The sequence below is a fragment of the Falco peregrinus genome, chromosome 8, assembly GCF_023634155.1.
Source record: "Falco peregrinus isolate bFalPer1 chromosome 8, bFalPer1.pri, whole genome shotgun sequence".
Lineage (NCBI taxonomy): Eukaryota > Metazoa > Chordata > Aves > Falconiformes > Falconidae > Falco > Falco peregrinus.
In genome coordinates this window covers 60,278,814-60,285,565 of record NC_073728.1, presented here as the reverse complement: position 1 = coordinate 60,285,565, position 6,752 = coordinate 60,278,814, and positions in this window count along the sequence as shown.

Genomic DNA, 6,752 nt, shown 5'->3' with positions numbered 1-6,752 from the left:
AACCACCCTGCACTCTGCCCTCGGGAAGATCTGGATTTCCTGAAATTTGTTTTCATTAATGATGATGCTTCTATGACTACTTTACATGGAGTCAACAACACTTTGGCTGTTTAAGGTCTGTTATGGGTGAGATACAGGAGTTAAATAGACAACAAATTTCTCAGTTATTAAGACGGGTTTCCTTGCAACACAGGGGGCTGTCACAGAGGGCAGGATGACAGCAGGGGTGGTATCCTAAACATTCCAAATGGATCTACAGCCATCCAGGGCAGCTGACTGGATCCAGGCCCTTCACCAACATGGACAGGAGTGATATTGCTCCCAGCCCCTCCCCAGCCCCTCCCTGGGGGCAGCTCAGGGTGGCACTGGTGCACAGCCTCCAGAGAGAGCCGGTGCCTCTGTGGCATCCAGAGGGGTTCAGAAGGCTGTTTTCCACTCCATGCTGGATCTTGCACATTTTTGGGTTGTGCCACCCAGAAATCCCACAAATTCTCCGTACAACCTAAAGCCAAAGCTACGGGACAGTGGTGATGCTCTCGGTGGGAGCAGGGATCTTAACTGCGTCTCCCCTGCCTCAGCCCTCCCTTCAGCTGGGAGAATCTGTGTGGGGAAACAAAGTTTAAGCCTCACCCCAGAGGCATTCAGTGCCCCAGGATGTTTCTTTCTACACCACAAGCCGGCTCTTAGCCTGTTTCCTATATAGGCATATAACAGCAGAATATCATGGGAATCCAAACCGCTTCTGGAACGATAACAATAAAAAAAAAAAAAAGAAAAACAGAAGTGCAATTAAATTACAGCTCAGGGCCATTTGCTTTATAGGAACTCTGCTCTGCAAAGACTTGCCATAAAAACTCAGCAGGATCATCCTGTTCTCAGCCCCCCCACATGAACTTGGAGCCTTTGCCATGGCTTCAGGAGAGCTCCTCTGGATTTGTCCCAGCACCATCATTTTGAAAAAGATAATGGGGAAACACCTTCAATTTGCAAAGCTGTGTAAGTTTATACACATTGGGTGTCCAGCTTCTGCTGTCCACCACTGACCAGACTAGAGGATTTGTGTGTCATCAGATGTAGGAAAAGCTATAGGATAGCACTTGTGTTGAAAATCTGCCATTTTTCCCGTGAACACATCATTTGTCAACCAAACCTTGCAATACCCCCAGGTAACAACTCCCACTTTCTTTGCACACTTGCTCATAAGCACCATCCCAGGTACATCCTACCCCAGAGCAAAATGGAATCAGTGGGTCAGATCCTTGCCTTGATGCAAACCAGCAGAGCTCAGCTGTCCTCAGTTAGCCAAACACAACACAACCAGGAGCTGATCTGGCCCAAGGGAGCTGTGCAGGGTAAAACCAGCAGCAGTAGCAGTGGGATGCTGGCAGGGCACACATTGCAACAGCTTTGGGTTATCACCAACAACTTTGCAGGTCAAAGTTTAGATGCAAACCCAGCCCAAGGAAGGCAAGGAACATTTTGGGGCAGCTCATTGTCTTTGCTCCTGCACTTGGACATTTTGGCAGTAGGGTGGGGGAGCAGAGCCCTCCCACCCCACAGGCTGCGGTCATGGTAGGACGAGACACTGCCCCGTGCAAAGGGCTCCTCTGCACTTCCACTCACAGCCCTGCTCCTCTGTGGTCTGCATCACCACACATTCAGTGCATCCTGGATGCATTTTGCTCAGTTGCCCTTGAACTAAGGCTTTAAAAATTCAGGGTCTTCTTTTCCCCGAGTACCTGGGTGGAGAACATCAGTGATGCGCTCAAGAGAGGGACCTGGGCTTTTAAGTGCCTCACCACAATACGTCTGTAGGAATTCTATAACCTAGTCTTCCATTCATTTTCCACAAAAGTACTTTCATTTAGATTATATAAATAAATATATAAATATTTATTATATGTATATATTATATATATTTATATACTAATTATATATTTATTTATATACTTTTAGAGACAACCAAATAAAGGCTACTATTCACCGGCTGTCAGATTAATGATTCAGAACAGGCCTGCATGCATTGGAGAAAACAAGAGCTCAAGGAACAAAACCAGCGTTAACTGGAAATAAAAAGCAGGAGTGAAGTTTGCATTCTTCAGCCATTCTGTCCACAGCGCCACAATGCTTCAGCGTCACCGGGAGCCACCACCTCCACCAAGCAAGTCCAACGCAGCAGGTTGGCACAGGCCACATCTGTGTGGTTGGGGCTCCCAGGGGGACACTGACCCAACCCCATCCCATACACCAGACACAAGGGACCGAGGCTGCAGGGACTGACAAACCTCAGCCTGGAGGGGTAGCTCCGAGTTACCACCTGCAACAGAGTCCTTCCAAGGTTTTTGAAAATCTCTGACAGCAACAGCATCATTTGGCCATTTCCACCCTTTCCCACACCAAAAGCTTCCAAAAAAAAAAACCCAACCCCTCAGCTCCATGGTGTTTTAAAGACAATTTTAGGGAGCGTTCTCAGCTTGCGGGAGATGCTCACAGTGGCGCCAGCAGCTTCCCCATCCCTGGTGCCAGTCCCATCAAAGCAGTCACTGATGGCTGTCTTGCAGAGCAAGCCACCCACGGCTAACCCCTCCAACAGCCCTCCCTGAAGGCGCAGGGCAACGAGATGCCCATCAGACATAGCTATGGCTGTGTGGGGACACTGGGGCAGGGACGAGGAGCAGCTGAGGACACTGCTCCTTACAGCTGTGCTAAGGGACACATCCTGCAGTCACACACAGCCCCACTCTGAATGCTTCCCCATGCAGCCGCCCCAGCGGGGGAACCCTGCCTCCCGCTCCCATCACCCACACAAGGCAGATGCTCACCCCCTGCACCACCCGCCTACCAGCCTGGCACCAGATTTCCAAGTGCTCGGTGAGGCGTTTAAACACACTGAGCTCTCCTGTACATTAAAGAAGTTTATTTTTAAGAAATGCTTCTTACCTGGTACCTCCTTTGGTTGGCTTGAGGGTACAACTCTGCAGCTCCACAGCCACTTCTACCCTTCCAAACTTGCAATCAAGACAAAAATCTCCAGTATAATCACACAGCCCGGACCCAGCCCAGCTCCAACCCCAGCCACACTGCATAAGCCTGATTTCGGGGGCTGCCCCCCATTTATACCCACCTGCCCCAGGGCTGGGAGGTGGAGGGTCCATCTCTGTTAACGAGCTCATCCCCCTTTTTGGGCAGCAAATGGGGCAAAGGCTTTGGTGGATTATTGGCCTTGAAGTGATCGATGCAGCTGAGGCCACCACCTGGGCCGGGGCTGCGGCAGGATCTGGCCCCTGGCAGCCTGGCTTTCCCTAATGCGTCCCAGGAAAGATTGGTCCAGGGGAATTGTCCCTGATTAGCAGCACCTCATCCCATCGTTAACACTGGTGTTATGAAAAGCCAGTCTCATAGTCCTGGGGAGGAACAGCTGCTCTGCTGCGACAGCCGGTGCGTTGCAGCCTGCGGGCTGGCAGGGAACTGTTGCATTCAGAGTCATTAAATAAAGTAAAAACCTGTCTTGCCACGCTCCCACTGCATTGCATATCAGAGAAAAAAACCACAACAAAACCACATGAATTACTATTGATTTAAATAGATGTGCTTCTGTTATCAGATGGCAGCAACAAATGGCCAGTGACAGGGAAGCCACTTCTCAGAAGCTGCGTGGGGGCTGCCTGCGCACCGGGCTCCGCTGGGGGCTCAGCAGAAACACGGAGACAAACGGGGACGTTTCAGTCTCTCAGCCCTCATGAAAGCAGAGCTCGTTAACCCGATCAAAAACTTCAGTGTCTCCAACCTGCTTTTCTCTTGACTGTGCGCTCTCAGCAATTGCTTTAATGTTTGGGAAGGTAAAAGTTATTTTAGCCAAAGCTGTCCTGGGCTGTGGCACCAACCGGAGGAGCCTCTTCACCATCTTCCATCCAGCCCCAAGCCACCCACAGTGCACCAGGAAAGTTTTGTGCGTCCCCATGCCCACCTCACCCCCAGAGCCAGGCATCGGCCAGTGGCCACAAATCTAAATCTCCAGTTGCCAAACGTGGCAAATTTGTCTGGAGCTAATTTGGCTCCTTCCCATTTGGGGTTTGCTGTTGGTGTCATATTTTGAAGTCCTGACACTAAAGGAGCCCTTTTGTGGGGGATGAGGCTGCTGGCATCCCTGCAGGGGTGGTGGCTGGCAGTTTGGCATCTTGGAGGGGGGGGGTTGTGCAGAACAGACCCACTACATACTGCTGCCACCAGCAAGTAAATGGGCTGATCTCTACTGGTGATGGAGAAGACCAAGCTCAAGGCACTGAGAGACACTTTGTTCCACTGGTAAACCACAGAAATTGAAGAAATTACCCAACATGACAAATTGCACCATAATGTTGTGGCCACAAGTGCAGTTGGTGTCCCAGTCCGAGAGATGTGCCACCTCCTCACTGCAACCCTCAGCCCAGCCAGCTGAGCCTGGGTCAGGTTGGCTGCAGACCCTCAACTCTGCTGCAGGTTTGCCCAAAGATCAAAGAAAAAGGCTATTTTGGGGAATCTCCTCCAGCAGCCACTCACAGCGGGGAAAACTTTGCAGGCCCAGCAGTGTCTGCGTCAGTGGCTGGGATGTTTTTGGCATCAAAGCTGGCAATGTTCAACGGTCTGTACACAGCGGGGCGCTTGGAGCCTTTTGAGTATGGGTTCGGATTTGTACAAGTGGCTGCCTCTTCATCTGGCTCTGTGTGCCTCTTCCCCCCCAGCAATAACTCATTTCCATGGAAACCTTGAAATAGATGTCCAGCTGGAACACGTCACCTAGAGAAGTCGTGGATGCCCCATCCCTGGAAGCGCTGGTTGGAGCTTTGAGTAACCTCATGTGTGGTGCAAGATGTCCCTGCCCACGGCAGCAGGATTTGACTGGATGGCCTTTAACAGCCCTTTCCAACCCAAACCATTCTACCACCCTACGATCCACAGTAGCTTTGGAAAGTCCTTGTAAATACCATGGCCACAGTCAACGCTTGTGTTTTCAACTCAGGGTCAGACTTCAACTTCTGGCCAACGAGTTTGATATGTGGCTGCCCTGGGTCCTTATTTCAGCAGCATTACAGAAATACGAGCCACGCATCTTTAAATAGCCTGATAAGAGCCTGATCCAGGCACAATTTATGTTACCCAAATGCTGGAGTTCCTTCCAGATAAAGTGTAGTTCCTCCTCGGAGCACAAGCCGCAGAGCTGGTCCCCCCTGGCGCAGTGATTTACATGCCCGATTTCTCCCTGGAGCTCCGACGTCAGGGTGCTGGTGGCTGCAGGAGACACTTTGGCTGCCATCAGTCATTTGCCCTATTTTATTACCCTGGAGAAGCAAAAATAGCGTGGCAATTAATTCTGCAGTTTCGGTTGTGGTTTTGCTTTTATTTTATTTATTAGTAATTACAGACTGAGAAAAATGAAAGATAGCGCGTGGGCTCTATCTAAATAACTCCTTTGCCCACCACTGCGCCCATGCTATAATCTGCAGGCCTGTCTGCACTCTCAGAGTAAACTCTTTAAAGATTTAATCAAACAAATTAATCCCCTAACTCGCCTGTTCCCTCATAGCTGTCATTCAGGAGCCAGCTTATTTTCCAATTTCTAAGAGCCTGATTTCTGCCGAGTGCAATTTTAAATGAAACAGTCCTTTAAAAATGCCCAGATAAAAGATTTGCTCCGAAACCCCCAGTTTATATCCTGGCATTTGCTGTATGTGAAATTGAGATCCATTTAAATTCAGCACCACACCATCGAGCTCGGCTACAGGCAGGGGCTGCTCAGAGCTATTAGAGGAAGGGATGGGATTTAGCAGGACGGGGCTCTCCCCCCAGCCCCACCGCTGTCTGCTCTGACCTTGGCCAAGTCGTTTCAACACTCTATGCTGCTCAGTCGTCTGTAAAATTAGTATATTACTATTTACCTACCTCCAAGAGATATAGCAAAGGTCACTGTTTGCAAAACACTTGGAGACCTTTGCGGGGGAAACAGACCTTACGTCATGGCCACTGGGTTTCCGAAGAGCACCCTGAGCCAGACCCTGCAAATCCCGTGTCTTTAACGGGGCTGAGACCCCAGTGCCATGGGGTGAGCTGCTTCTGGACCAGGGCCAGCAGCTGAGATGGATGTTTTTCAGGTCTAGTAACAAAATGCTGCTTCTTGGAAACTTAGCTGAATCACCTCTTGCAAACAGTTTGGTGGTTTAAGTCCTAATTTGACCTATTTTACACTTGAAATAACAAAATAAATAGCCTGGTGACTGCTGAAACTCTGCAATGTTCATCTTTTAAATGGGAATGATGCTGAAAAACCTTTAATTGGTTCCACCAGCCATTTCCCCTGGAAACACGCCCTGTCCTATAGGCTGCACCAGCTCTGCCCCAACCACCGATGGAAACAGCCTTGAGGTCTGATGTACGCGATGGGGGCTGAGCCATGTCCTTACTTTTTACTGAGATGTTTAGGATCTTCTCTGCAAAGAGATGCTGATACCTGCTGATAGGCAGTGACTAAAAAAAGCTTTATCTTTTTAATTATCAATATATTTAATAAATACCAAAAATTTAAATTTAAATTTTTGTGCTTCGGACTCTTTCAGCCTTTTCATTATAGCTGCACCAGAAAGTGATGCTCAAAGAGATGAGCTGGAGGCAGATGCCTTGGGTCTAATCCTGTGACCAGTCCAGCCCTCTCACCCAGCTTTTCACCAGAGCCGAAGCGGTCAGGCAAGGACTCATCCGGGTCAGATTTAGGGGTTGAA